A 12,804-nucleotide genomic window follows, 5' to 3' on the forward strand; every position below is an offset into this window, starting at 1 on the left:
CTTAAAATACTTAAGGCTTTTAAGGATTTTAGAATGGTTGAAGGAACCTGAACAGGGGGCATGTAAAAATCTGTTAAGATGATCAAATGCTTCTTTTTTTTTTTTTTTTTTTTTTGTGGTGGAAATAAGCTATGACTGATGCAGCAAGTGGAGGCTGTTTCCAGGTTCTTTCTAAAAGTCACTGTGTGATCCTGAGTAAATCCCTTTCCTTCTCTGGGTTTCTGCACTGACCTAGACTGCACCTGTGCAGGTGCTATCTGGGGCGAGGTCTTTGGCTATGGAGTCCTGCCAGGGCCCCCCTCCAGCCCCACCATTGCAATGACTGGTGCTTTAGGTTTCTAACCAAGAGCCCAGCTTGCTACAGCATTGAACAAGCTAGAATGGCAAGATTCAAGCTAATTGCAAAAGGCACAGCCAAGGTACAAGGTTCCTAGCATAGGAGCAGGGACACTATGCTGTCTACCCAGCAGCACTGCTGACAGCCCTGACTGCAGAGCAGCCCTCCAAGGATTGATGCCCTCAAGGCCCTCCTAGGGACACGGGTCCCCTCCTCCATGGCCACACTGCAGCAATGGTGACAGGCATTCCTGGGAGTGCACCCAAGGTGCTGTTGCAGGGAAGGTTCCCCAGGTGGCAGGGTGGGGTCCAGGCTGGCAGACAGCCATAGGAACCTCTGAGGATGCCCCAAGGCCAGCAATGTTTCCTGTGGTCCCCCAAATATGAGGCCAGGGCAGATGCAGCAGTTGAATGGCACTTGGAGAGGCAGGGCAATGCCATCCAAGGGCCAGGCACTTGCGTCCCCCTCTTCCACACTCCCCAGTCAAGTCACACACAGGAGGCAGGCAGAGTTTCAAAGTCTGTCACTGAGGTTATTCTGGTCCTGCACAGACAGAAAGTTCCCAAAGTTTGGGACTCTCAGGCTCCAGCATGTGCTCAGCTTCATGCAAAGTCAAGAAACAAAATTTTGGAAGGTGTACATGAAGTGTCAGCTGAGACCCAGGCCCTGCACCTCCAGCAGTACACCTTCCAGGACCACCAATTCCCCCATCCTGCTAGCCTGATCAGTACATTAAGGGATGTGCACCCAACCAATGCCAGGCAGGTGGCAAGGCTGGTGAGAGGACGCATATATGAGTGGCATCATTCTGCAAACCCACGCTAGGCGATTAAGGTCTGGGAGGGACCTAAAGTATCTTGGAGAGGTAGACCCAGGGGAACCTGACATGAGCTACACCCATCACCAGCTGCCAGGCTTCTGAAACTACCTCTGGGGCACAGGCAGGTGTGGCCAGCATACCCAAATCAAGCCCTGAGACTCCCAAGGGAGGCTGATTTCCTGGAGGTCAGGAAGTGCAGCCAGTTTGAGTGATTGACAAGGGAGTAGGATGAGCTACTCCTGGTGAGGAGTGGGCCTTGACCTCCAGGCTCCAGGTGCCTTCCTACAACTCACTTTCCTCACCTGTCCCAGAGGAGCCATCATGACAGGTTTCTTTCCTGGATGGGGCTGGAAAAGATTGAAAAACCCTCATTAGCCCATCTCAGCTGGATCTCTTTGCTATTTTTCTAAGTGAGGAAACCTTGTAACCAATCACAGAGGTTTCACACCTTGGGGAGTCTAAGTAAGAACAGCCATCGGAGTGAGGATCACTACTTGCCACAAGGTAGGAGGAAACTGAAGAACTGCGACAGCATGAAGGCATGATGGGGGCCCCTTTTCATGTTCCTGCTGGACAGATTTATTACGGCCTCCAGTGCTTTGCTTGTGCAGTCCACGGCTCTGCTTCCTCATACATGGCATGTTTCCAAATGGCAGAGGAGTTATATAGGTGGTGCACGCCTACAATCCTATTCCCCCAGAGGCTAAGGCAGGATGGTCCCAGGTTGAAGGACAGCCTCAACAAAGAAGTGAGGACCTCAGCAACTTAGTGAGATCTTGCCTCCAAAGAAAACCAAACCAGACAGAAAAAGTCTCAGGATGAAGCTCAGTGCTAAAGTAACTGTTGCTGCTATCACCAGTACCAAACCAAAGCAAACCAAATGGGAAATGTACTTTATTTAGGACAGAGAATTTAGCATTAGCGTGAGCAAAGTTTACCCTAGATCACCTAGTGCAGGGGCTGGCGGCTTGAACTAGTTTCAGCTGGTTCTTCCAGGCCTTCTCCAAAGAGTCTCATCTGAAACTAAGAAAAAGATTCAAGTGATGTTAGCAGTGATAAGCTCCCTGCCTGCAAGCCCAAGTGTTTATAGGTTCCTCCCACAGCACTTGGATTTTCAGAACACAGGAAGGGTAGATAGTTCTCATCTACACATGCTGGCCCGGGCCTCTTTTTTTCCTTCTCTGAACCTGTTTTGTTCTCTACAATGGTGAGGTGAGCTAAGAGCTTACCATGGGTCGACCCCTTGAGGAGTCACATCGACAACATGAACAGGCCAGTCATGAAACATATTGCTTGAATGCATTGGATCCTACAATGAGAGCCCTGTGGAAATGCACATAGGCACCTCAAAGTTCATGTTGGAAGCTAAATCCAAACTCTTGTAGTTCCAGGTTCTCCACTGAGCCAGCTGGTAGGAACTACAGAATTCTTGGTTGGACAGTGACAGAAATGTTTTCAAATTGCTACAGACACACCAGCAAAGATAGTGGAAGAATGATCAGAGAAATTAAGAAGTCCAATGGCAGATGGTCCACAGCAAGACTGTATCTGGGAGCTGGGTGATGTCAGTAGAAGGTACCACTTTTGACCTGCTTGCTGCACCCTGATCGGGTGTCATTTTCCTGAGGGCCCTGCCTTCAGGGAAACAGAATGGTCCCTCACACTCTCTGCAACCCTCCCCCAGGCTTCCAGCTCTGGAGCCTGACCAATGCAGTGTGATTGACCACAGGCTGTAGTCAATCAGGATGTCCAGGGAGGAGGCTTTTGGCTCTTTGGCCTGATTGCGGTCATGTAAATCCTCCCTCCAGTTGCCTGGAGAGCAGTTTGCCTTGTTTACAGGAGGGGGATCCTATCATGCCTGTGATCAGGGTTCAGGGTGCAAATGCAGCATCATCCTCTCTGCCTCCTTTCCTGGGTTGTGCTCGTTCATACTGTCCTTCCATATTCAATTGCCTTCTCTTCATTTATTTGAATGGCCTAAAAATTTCAGAAAGTGTATTTGATCCAAAATCTTTAGGGTGTACACTTTTGTTCTTGGGCTTTGAGAGTCCTTATTGAAAGGAATTTCAGGGGCTTTCAATTGGGAGTCATTGTAATAAAGCTGCAGTGAACACTTGGTACATAAACCTTTGTCAGAATCTCAGATTATTTTGTGATATGCCAGAGGTGGAATTACTGCATACATTCTGTGTCCATTTTATGGCTTCTTAATGCTCCAGATTAGTGGTGCCACATATAAATTTGATCATATAGTAGCAAAGAAGACAACTGGTCTCACTGCATTCACACTACCTGGACTTGAATACTTGATCTGAATCCTTGCTAGGTGAATAGGCAAGAAGTACTATTTCATGTCCACTTCAGAAGCAAGGTCTGAATCAGATACCATGCTCACAGGACCTCAACTACTATTGAATAGAAGTAGAGACTTCTTTCTCTGGGTTTTGATGCAGTTGCATTAATCAGTGGTTCATTTCCCCCAAAGTATTATCTTGGGGGTAAATTTAGTTATGGAGGCCACTGAACCTGTACCTGTGTGGTCACTTGCACTCTGCTCTTGGGTGACTAGTTATGTTACTACTTCTCTGAAGTTACATTTCATAATAAAGAAACTACAGAATGGATGAACCCTCCTCTGACATCTCCTGCACCAATTCTGATCCTTATGTTTGTTCTTGCAGGTCTTTGGTCTGTCACCTCCTTCTGCCTGAGAACATCAGGGCTGAGGATGCATCAGTCATTTGCCAGCCCATGTCATGAATGTCCTCCTCTGGCCTGTGATCTTCAGCTGGTCCCAAAATGATGAACTATTCAGTGGAATTTATCTGATGGATTCACTCTAAGTTGTGAACTCTGGTAGGGAGGGGCTGGGAATGGGAGGGAGGCTTGATGGAGTGAGATGTGGGCATCTTTCTGTCCTCCAGTTGCACTATCATTTTCTCCCTTAGAGTATTGTGTTACTCAGCTTTCCATTGCTGTGACAGTGAAACTGGAATGTTTACACTTATGCTGGCATGTGGGGTCTGCACAACCTGCAGGCCTCTAAGCTCAGAAGTGTAGCAGATCTTAATGGTGGGCCATGCCCTCCTGTGTTGTGGCAGATACCAGGTGCAAACTGTCCATTTCTTTCTTTTTCTGTGCTCTTCTGAAATAAAAAAAAAAAAAAAAAATGGAATCTACAGACCAGGATGAGTGAGTGTAAAAGCACAACTTACTGAAGAATAGAAATGATACTCTCCCCAAGTGTGAGAAGGGAACCAATTTTAGGCTTTACCTCCTCCTGTGCTAGTGTTGGGGACTATATAGCACTTGAGTCAAAATACCTATTGTATTGATCCAAATTAATGGTAATTACAGTTAGGAAAACTACTATGCTATCACTTAGCCTTCTCATGACAAGTGGTTGAAGTAATAAATTGCACAGGCTCAGTGGGTAGGGCTGGGGGTCTTGAGGTTCTGTAGCTGCAGCCCTGCATAAAGCAGAAGTCTGCAATGGGTCGGTTGGAGTTGCTTGTTGCTGGGATGACAGGTCAGTACACCTTAGCTCTCCTGCAGTGCTGGCCCACTGTGCCTCATGCCCGCACTCACCACCTGTGTTCTGACCTGCCTGGGCTACCATTCTACCACTTTTTCTCTATTCCACCGCTAGGCTGCAACTTCTCAGCAGGGACCATGGGTCTAAGTACACAGCTTGGTGGCTAGGGACCCATATCAACAGTTACCTTTAGATAAACCACATAGACGGAGTACAGGCTTGGAAATGGAAGTGGTGGAATGGAGGAAAGCTGCATTCCAGGCTGTGCTGTGGCTTGGGACCAAAGCAGCAGTGTACAGCTTCTTAGCAAGAGGATAAAAGGAGGGACTTCACTGAAATTTCATATTAGCCAATGTGGCTTAAGGACTCAGAAATTTTTGTACAAGAAACAAAAATGAGGGAGTACATTAGTGATGACCTGGCTGCCCTCTGATGCTAATTAACCAAAAACAGGGAGGGGAAATTGATTTAGGGTTCAGAAAAGTTGGAGATCAAAAATGCCATCTAACCTTAGCTGTACCTGAGACAGCAGTTTGTGCTGGTGCTTGACAAGTGCTCGATGTATCTCAGCTGGCCTCTGAGAACTGAAGCAGGAGCCATTTCTGGGTGAGATCACTGCCATGGTGGCTAGGTTTTCTTGGGAGATCTGGAAAAAAATAAATAAAACCATAGCTACAATATCTCATCAGTCACTTATGGAGTGACCAAAGCTGGGACTGGCAGATCATGAATGAAATAGGTGCAGAGTGAACTGCACCCAGGGTAATTCAAGTCAGAAGGGCAAAGGGGACCCCAGCTAGTTCTCTTTGCATCTGTTAGCTCAAGTGACCAGCTAGAGTTGGCTGGGAGTTTGAGTGTCTAGATGAATACCTTCAGGGGCTAAGCCCAAGAATGCTGGGCTCATGAGCTGCAGTGATGGAAGACTGGCCCCATGTCCCAGAGAACCAGACCCATGACAGAGATGGGCTACTGTCTACCCAAGGGCCTAGTTAATCTAATCTCTCCTAAGTAGGCATCACCCAACAAAGCCCATGAGGCCTCATTAGACCTAAGCCCCACTTGCTGGAACTCCCCTCACAGAATGCTGATGTGGTATCCTGAGTACCCAAACTGGGTACCCCAACTGCACACCAGGGCACCAAACGTACAAATGGACAAAACATCACTGACAGTTCTTTATCGCTCATCCCACCTCATTGTGGTAAGAAGGGACGCTAGACTATGTCAAACAGCTTCCTTCTCAAGCTTCTCCAACTAGCAGCTCAGAGAGAAACACAAAAACAGAATGGTGTTAACAACCCACCCCCCCCCCTTGCTCTATCAGTACTTAACTCAAGAAAAAATGGAAAGAAAGACAACAGGGCATAGACATTGAACACTGAATCTGATCAACTATTTGACCACCTCAGTGGAGACTGTTTCTTCATTCTTCACTAAAGTATTGATTTCTAAATTTTTATCTATTTTATTTTTCATTTATTTTATCCCCCACTGAGTGGGGCTGTAGGGAACATGTGTGAACATGCATGTTAATTCTGGCTGTGGTGATTGGTTCAGACACACACACACACACACACACACACACACACACACACACACATTCTCTCATTTTTAGCACTTTTAAATATACTTTTCCTAGCACTGTCTTTTAAGGGTTTGGATTTTTTGATTGCATATTTTGAACTCATTTTGGGTTTTTATCCTTTGTTGATTCCGTCTCTTTTTCTCTCATTTTCTTCTACTTATAGCCAAATTTGATTATTCTCCTTTCCCTCTCTTCTAATAGCTCGCTTCTTCTACTTTTCCTCTCCTTCCATAGAAAGATTATGGGTTACATCTCTTCTGCATTCTCTTCTCTTTTTGAAGTTGAAAACTCTTTCCTAACTTCCTAGCACCTTTTCTTTTCCCCTAATTAACTGTATATTTACCATCTTTCAGAACTAATTGGCTTATATAACTACCGCCCCCACCATTAATGCTTATACTATCATTACTGCTATGGATGATATAGTTGACATCTTTGGTTTGCTTTGAAACCAGATCTAGTTCATGGTGATTCTTTTTACTGTTGACAATTGCTGAAACCACAATTCCTGCTTATTGGTGGTGATTAATGTCCCAGAGTTCTCCACTTAGCCAGCTGGTAGGAACACTCAGGGGTCTTTGGATGGAGAGTGATAGAGAAATGAGTTCAAATTGTTATGGCTGAGCAGGCAAAGAATGCAGGGAGAATGATATAAGAAAACAAGATATCCAGTGGCTGATGGCCTGAGGCAAGTGTGCATCTGGTGGCTGTATGACGTCAGCAGGAGTGACATCTTCTGACCCACATGCTGACCTCTGAGTCTTCCTTATACAAATTGATATCCCCTTCCAATGGTGGTCCCTTAATCTACCATCCTCCATGAAAACATCAACCTGCCCAATTTGTGTGTCTTTTCTCGTTCTGATCCCACACAACTTGTGGGTAGCTAATGCGAAACTTTACCTGGAAGCTGGTTCTTACTTCAAGGCCATATCATATAAAATCACCCACTCATTCCACTTAAATAAGACATCACAGTGGATTGCTGTCATATTCACCTGTGACCCAACATAACTACACTGTCATGCCTTAAGTGGTTTTTATTTTTTAGGTGTTCTTCCACTCACCTTTGGTCATCAGAGGTCCAGACTCAGTCAATTCAATTGTCAGCTAGATTTATTAGTCAATATTGTCATCTACCATATTAACCATAAGGGCTCTCTTTTTCTGGGGCACTATGCTGAGTTCTCCCTTCTGTATCTTCTGTGAGTAGCTGAGCCCTCTGCCTATTTCCTTTTGTTTTATTTGACACTTCCCTAAGATTTACTTTTCTGACTGCCTGGTCAACTCTTCATGCCTGAGCCCACAGGAAAATAATGAACTTGGCCCAGGTGTCTAGGGCCTGCTATCGATGACCTGATCTCCAATGCATTGGTGTAGTTGCAGAACCAACACAAGAAAACAGGCCAAGTTTGGACAAAGAATCAAGGTAAGTTCAGCATTGACAGAGAGTCTCAAGACAGCACCTGGTCTGTACACTGGAGTGCCTGGGATGCATGGTGCAGACACATTTGTGCATCTGTACTTTAGATGGGTAGGCTGTGCTGGCCCTGGGAGGCCAGACTGGGCAAGTAGGATCAGAGGCTCCTTTGCTCTGGACAGGCAGATTGTGGGCTCCTCCTTGCCGGAAGAAAAAGTGAATGAGCAGAATATATTGCTATAAGAGCAAGGCACCTATCTATGCCTTTCCCCCTATGGGTCCCTGGGTCAGTAGTTTTAAAGATAGCCCTCTGTGACCAAAGACTAAATCCTGCCTGGACAGTTGATATCAGAATCTTCCTTTGCATATTTAGGCAAAATGATGAAAAAAATTCTACTTCTGTTGAGTTTCCACCCCGGGTCATAAGCCCCTTGAAAGTAGACAGGGCCTGTGAGTCACCCTTCTGTCTCCAGCACCTAACACAAATGTTTGGAGACTAACTGTGCAAAGTGTGTGGGGTAGTCCTTGTGAGCACTAAGTGCAACTGTTCTCTTTTACTGTGAGAGGCAAAACAAGACACTGGGGATAATGAACCTGTGCCTACATCAAGCATTAATTACTGTGTTCTCTTTTCCTCCCTTTCTTCATTTCACATTTTATTGAGTGCCCCTACATGCCAGATATCAGGCAGTGAACTAGGAATATGTAGAAAGGAGCCTCCCAGCCTTTACAACACTCTGCATTTATGTAACAGGTGCTGTATACAAGCCAACAGCTCATCAGGACCCTGTGTGATCAATAAATGCTATCAAAAACAACAGAAGGAGGGGAAGTAAGATGGTGGATTACAGGGTAACTGCATTCCATGTCGCTCCATGACTCATGATTCAAGAAGAAGAAATATTGAGAGAGCCGGGACCTATGCAGAGTCACCGAGTGAGACTTCCCTGCCAGGGAGGTAGGTCCAGAGAGTGGGGACCAGACCAGTCTGGCCCCAGCCTGTAGTCTAGTGCCCCTGCGGTTGACCATCTGTGAATATACCCCACAAGTAGGCCACCATCCCTAGAGGGGCTGCACCCTTTTTGGGTCACTGCATTATCAAGTTCCTCCAAGACTTCAGGCTACTGAAGACTAGTAGAGGTGAAGATACATGAGCAATATGAGAAAACAAAGAAAGTGTCCCAAACAAACCTAGATGCTACAGCAAAAAAATCCAATGACAGCATGGCACAAGAAATGTCTGAAAGGGAGTTCAGAATATACATAATTAAAATGATCAGAGAAGAAAAGGATGAGATAAGAAAGCAAATGCAGGCATTGAATGATCGCACCAATCATCATTTAAAAGAGCAAATGCAGAAAGCAAAGGATCATTTCAATAGAGATTCTGAAAAAAAAATTCTTGAAATGAAGGAAACAATAAACCAAATTGAAAACTCCACAGAAAGCATAACCAATAGGACAGAAAACCTGGAAGACAGAACCTCAGACATTGAAGAAAAAAATATTTAATCTTGAAAACAAACTTGACCACAGATGATGGTAAGAAATCATGAACAGAATTTTCAAGAATTATGGGATCTTAGGGCTGGGAATATAAATCAGTTGGTAGAGTGCCTGCCTCACATGCACAGGGCCCTTGAATTCCCAGCACTGCAAGAAAAAAAAATTATGAGATATCATGAAAAGACCAAATTTTTTTTAGATTAAATTTTTTAAAATTTATTTTTATTTTACTCAAATGGGATACATACTGTTTCTCTGTACATGAAGTAAAGGCATACCATTTGTGTAATCATACTTTTACATAGGATAATAGTGTTTGATTCATTCTGTTATTTTTTCCTCCCCCCACCCCTATTTTCCCTCTACACAGTTCATTTTTCCTCCATTCTTACCTCCTTCCCACCCCCCACTGTGTGTCATCATCCACTGATCAGGGAGATCATTCGTCCTTTGGATTTTTGAGATTGGCTTATCTCCCTTAGCATGATATTCTCCAATTTCATCCATTTGCCTGCAAATGCCATAATTTTATTATATTTATGGCTGAGTAATATTCCATTGTATATATATACCACAGTTTCTTTATCTATTCATCAATTGAAGGACATCCAGGTTGGTTCCAGAGTCTGGCTTTTTTGATTGAGCAGCTATGAACATTGATGTGGCTGTATCTCTGTAGTATGCTGCTTTTAAGTCCTTTGGGTATAGGCCAAGAAGTGGGATAGCTGGGTGAAATGGTGGTTCCCTTCCAAGTTTTCTGAGGAATCTCCACACTGCTTTTCAGAGTGGCTGCACTAATTTTCAGCCCCACCAGCAGTGTATGAGTGTACATTTCCCCCAACATCCTCGCCAACACCTGTTGTTGGTTGTGTTGGGGGCTGTGCCATGTTGACGGCGCCAGAATGGCACCTGATCACATTGGCAGCGAGGAGGTTAATTGACATAAGCACACTCAGGTGATTTATCATCCACGCACACAATGTATGTGCATGTGTTCTCAAGCACTCCTAATTGTGCCTGCTCGGACATCTAGTGTCTTGCTAATCTTTGCGTAAGAGGCGTGGCCCTGCTCTCCACCTCCTGGAGGTGATATAAGCATAGGCGGAGTGAGACAGCACAACACAGCAGCTAGTAGAAAGACGAACACAGCAGCTAGTAGATAAAAGAGCGGCAACAGCTAGCAGAAAGAAGCACAGAGAAGTCATTAGCAGAAAGGAAGAAGAAGTGGCTAGCAGATAGAAGCAGGGAGTAGGGGCAGCAGCGGAAGGCAGATCGCAGAGCGGAGAACTGAGATGCATCACTAAAGCAACTTAGGTAGACACACCCTTAGTTCACAGGATGCAGGACGCACCAGTAAGAAGCAGTAGACCTTAAGTAAGGCATAGGAAGTCTCTCTTCCTCCAAGCTCTAAGCAAAGCCTGTCCTTCCCTCAAAGTCTCTCTCTTAAGCAAAGTGTCTCTCTCTCTCTCTCTCTCTCTCTCCTCTCAAAGCAAGTAAGCCTCATTTCCTCTATCCTCTATAAACAAGCAAGCAAGGAAGCAGCCCAGAGATAGAAGTGGCTCAGTTTCCAGTCCACCACCCATAAGACCCGTGCAAATTGTTGCTGCAAGTGGTGACAAATATCCGCGGATTTGGTACCGCAAAGAGCCAGCGACAGGTTATATTCTTGATAATCGCCATTCTAATTGGGGTGAGATGGAATCTTAGGGTGGTTTGATTTGCATTTCTCCTGTTACTAGAGATGTTCAACATTTTTTCATATGTCTGTTGATTTTTTGTAGATCTTCTTCTGTGAAGTGTCTGTTCATTTCCTTAGCCCATTTGTTGATTGGTTTGTTTCTATTCTTGGTGTAATGTTTTTTTTTTGAGTTCTTCATAGATTCTGGAGATTAGTACTCTATCTGAAGTATGTGTGGCAAAGATTTTCTCCCACTCTGTAGGCTCTTTCTTCACATTGCTGATAGTTTCCTTTGCTGAGAGAAAGCTTTTTGGTTTGAATCTATCCCAGTTATTGATTCTTACTTTTATTTCTTGTGCTATGGGAGTCATGCTGAGGAAGTCTGATCCTAATCTGACATGTTGAAGATCTGGACCTACTTTTTCTTCTATAATCTGTAGGGTCTCTGGTCTGATTCTGAGGTCCTTAATCCATTTTGATTTGGGTTTCATGCACGGTGAGAGATATGGGTTTAGTTTCATTCTGTTGCATATGGATTTCCAATTCTCTCAGCACCATTTGTTGAAGAGGCTATCTTTTCTCCATTGCATATTTTTGGCCCCTTTGTCTAGTATGAGAAAACTGTATTTATTTGGGTTTGGGTCCATATCCTCTGTTCTATACCATTTATCTACCTGTCTATTTTGGTACCAATACCATACCATATTTGTTACTATTGCTTTGTAGTATAGTTGAAGTTCTGGTATTGCAATACCCCCAGCTTCATTTTTCCTGTGACCAATTGCTTTAGTTATTATAAGTTTCTTATTCTTCCAGATGAATTTCATGATTGCGTGCTCTGTTTTTGTAAGGTACATCATTGGAATTTTAATTGGAATTGCATGGAATCTGTATAGCACTTTTGGTAGTATGGCCATTTTGACAATATTAATTCTGTCTATCCAAGAACATGGGAGATCTTTTCATCTTCTAAGGTTTTCTTTATGTCTTTAGTGTTCTGTAGTTCTCATTGTAGAGGTCTTTCACCTCTTTTGTGAGATTGATTCCCAAGTATTTTATTTTTTTCAAAGCTATTGTGATTGGGGTAGTTTTCCTAATTTTTCTTCCCAAAAACTCATCACTTATGTATAAAAATGCATTAGATATATGAGTATTGTTCTTATATCGGCCTCTTTACTGAATTCACTTATGAGTTCTAAAAGTTTTCTGGTGGAGTTTCCAGGTTCCTCTAAATATATAATCATGTCATCAGCAAATAGGGATAGTTTGAGTTCTTCTTTTCCTATTCGTATCCCTTTATTTATTTATTTATTTATTTTTATTAAAAATCATAAATTTACATAGGGCAATGTTTTTTGATTCATTCTGTTATTTTTTCCTTCCCCCCACCCCTCCCACCCATCTTTTCCCTCTATACAGTCCTTCATTCCTCCATTCTTACCACCCTCCTTGTCACCAGCCCTAAACATAACCCTAAACCTAATGCTAACTCCTCCTAACCCATTGTATGTCCTCATCTGCTTATCAGCGGGATCATTTGTCCTTTAGATTTTTGAGATTGGCTTATCTCACTTAGCATGATATCCTCCATTTTCATCCGTTTGCCTGCAAATGCCATAATTTTATCATTCTTCATGGCAGAGTAATATTCCATTATATATATATATATATATATATATATATATATATATATATATATATATATATATATGCCACAGGTTCTTTATCCATTCATCAACTGAAGGACATCTAAGTTGGTTCCACAATCTGGCTATGGTGAATTGAACACCTATGAACATTGATGTGGCTGTATCTCTGTAGGATGCTGATTTCAAATCATTTGGGTATAGGCCAAGGAGTGGGATAGCTGGGTGAAATTGTGGTTCCATTCCAAGCTTTCTCAGCAACCTCCATACTGCTTTC

Source organism: Sciurus vulgaris (assembly GCF_902686455.1).
Source record: "Sciurus vulgaris genome assembly, chromosome: 12".
Taxonomy (NCBI): Eukaryota; Metazoa; Chordata; class Mammalia; order Rodentia; family Sciuridae; genus Sciurus; species Sciurus vulgaris.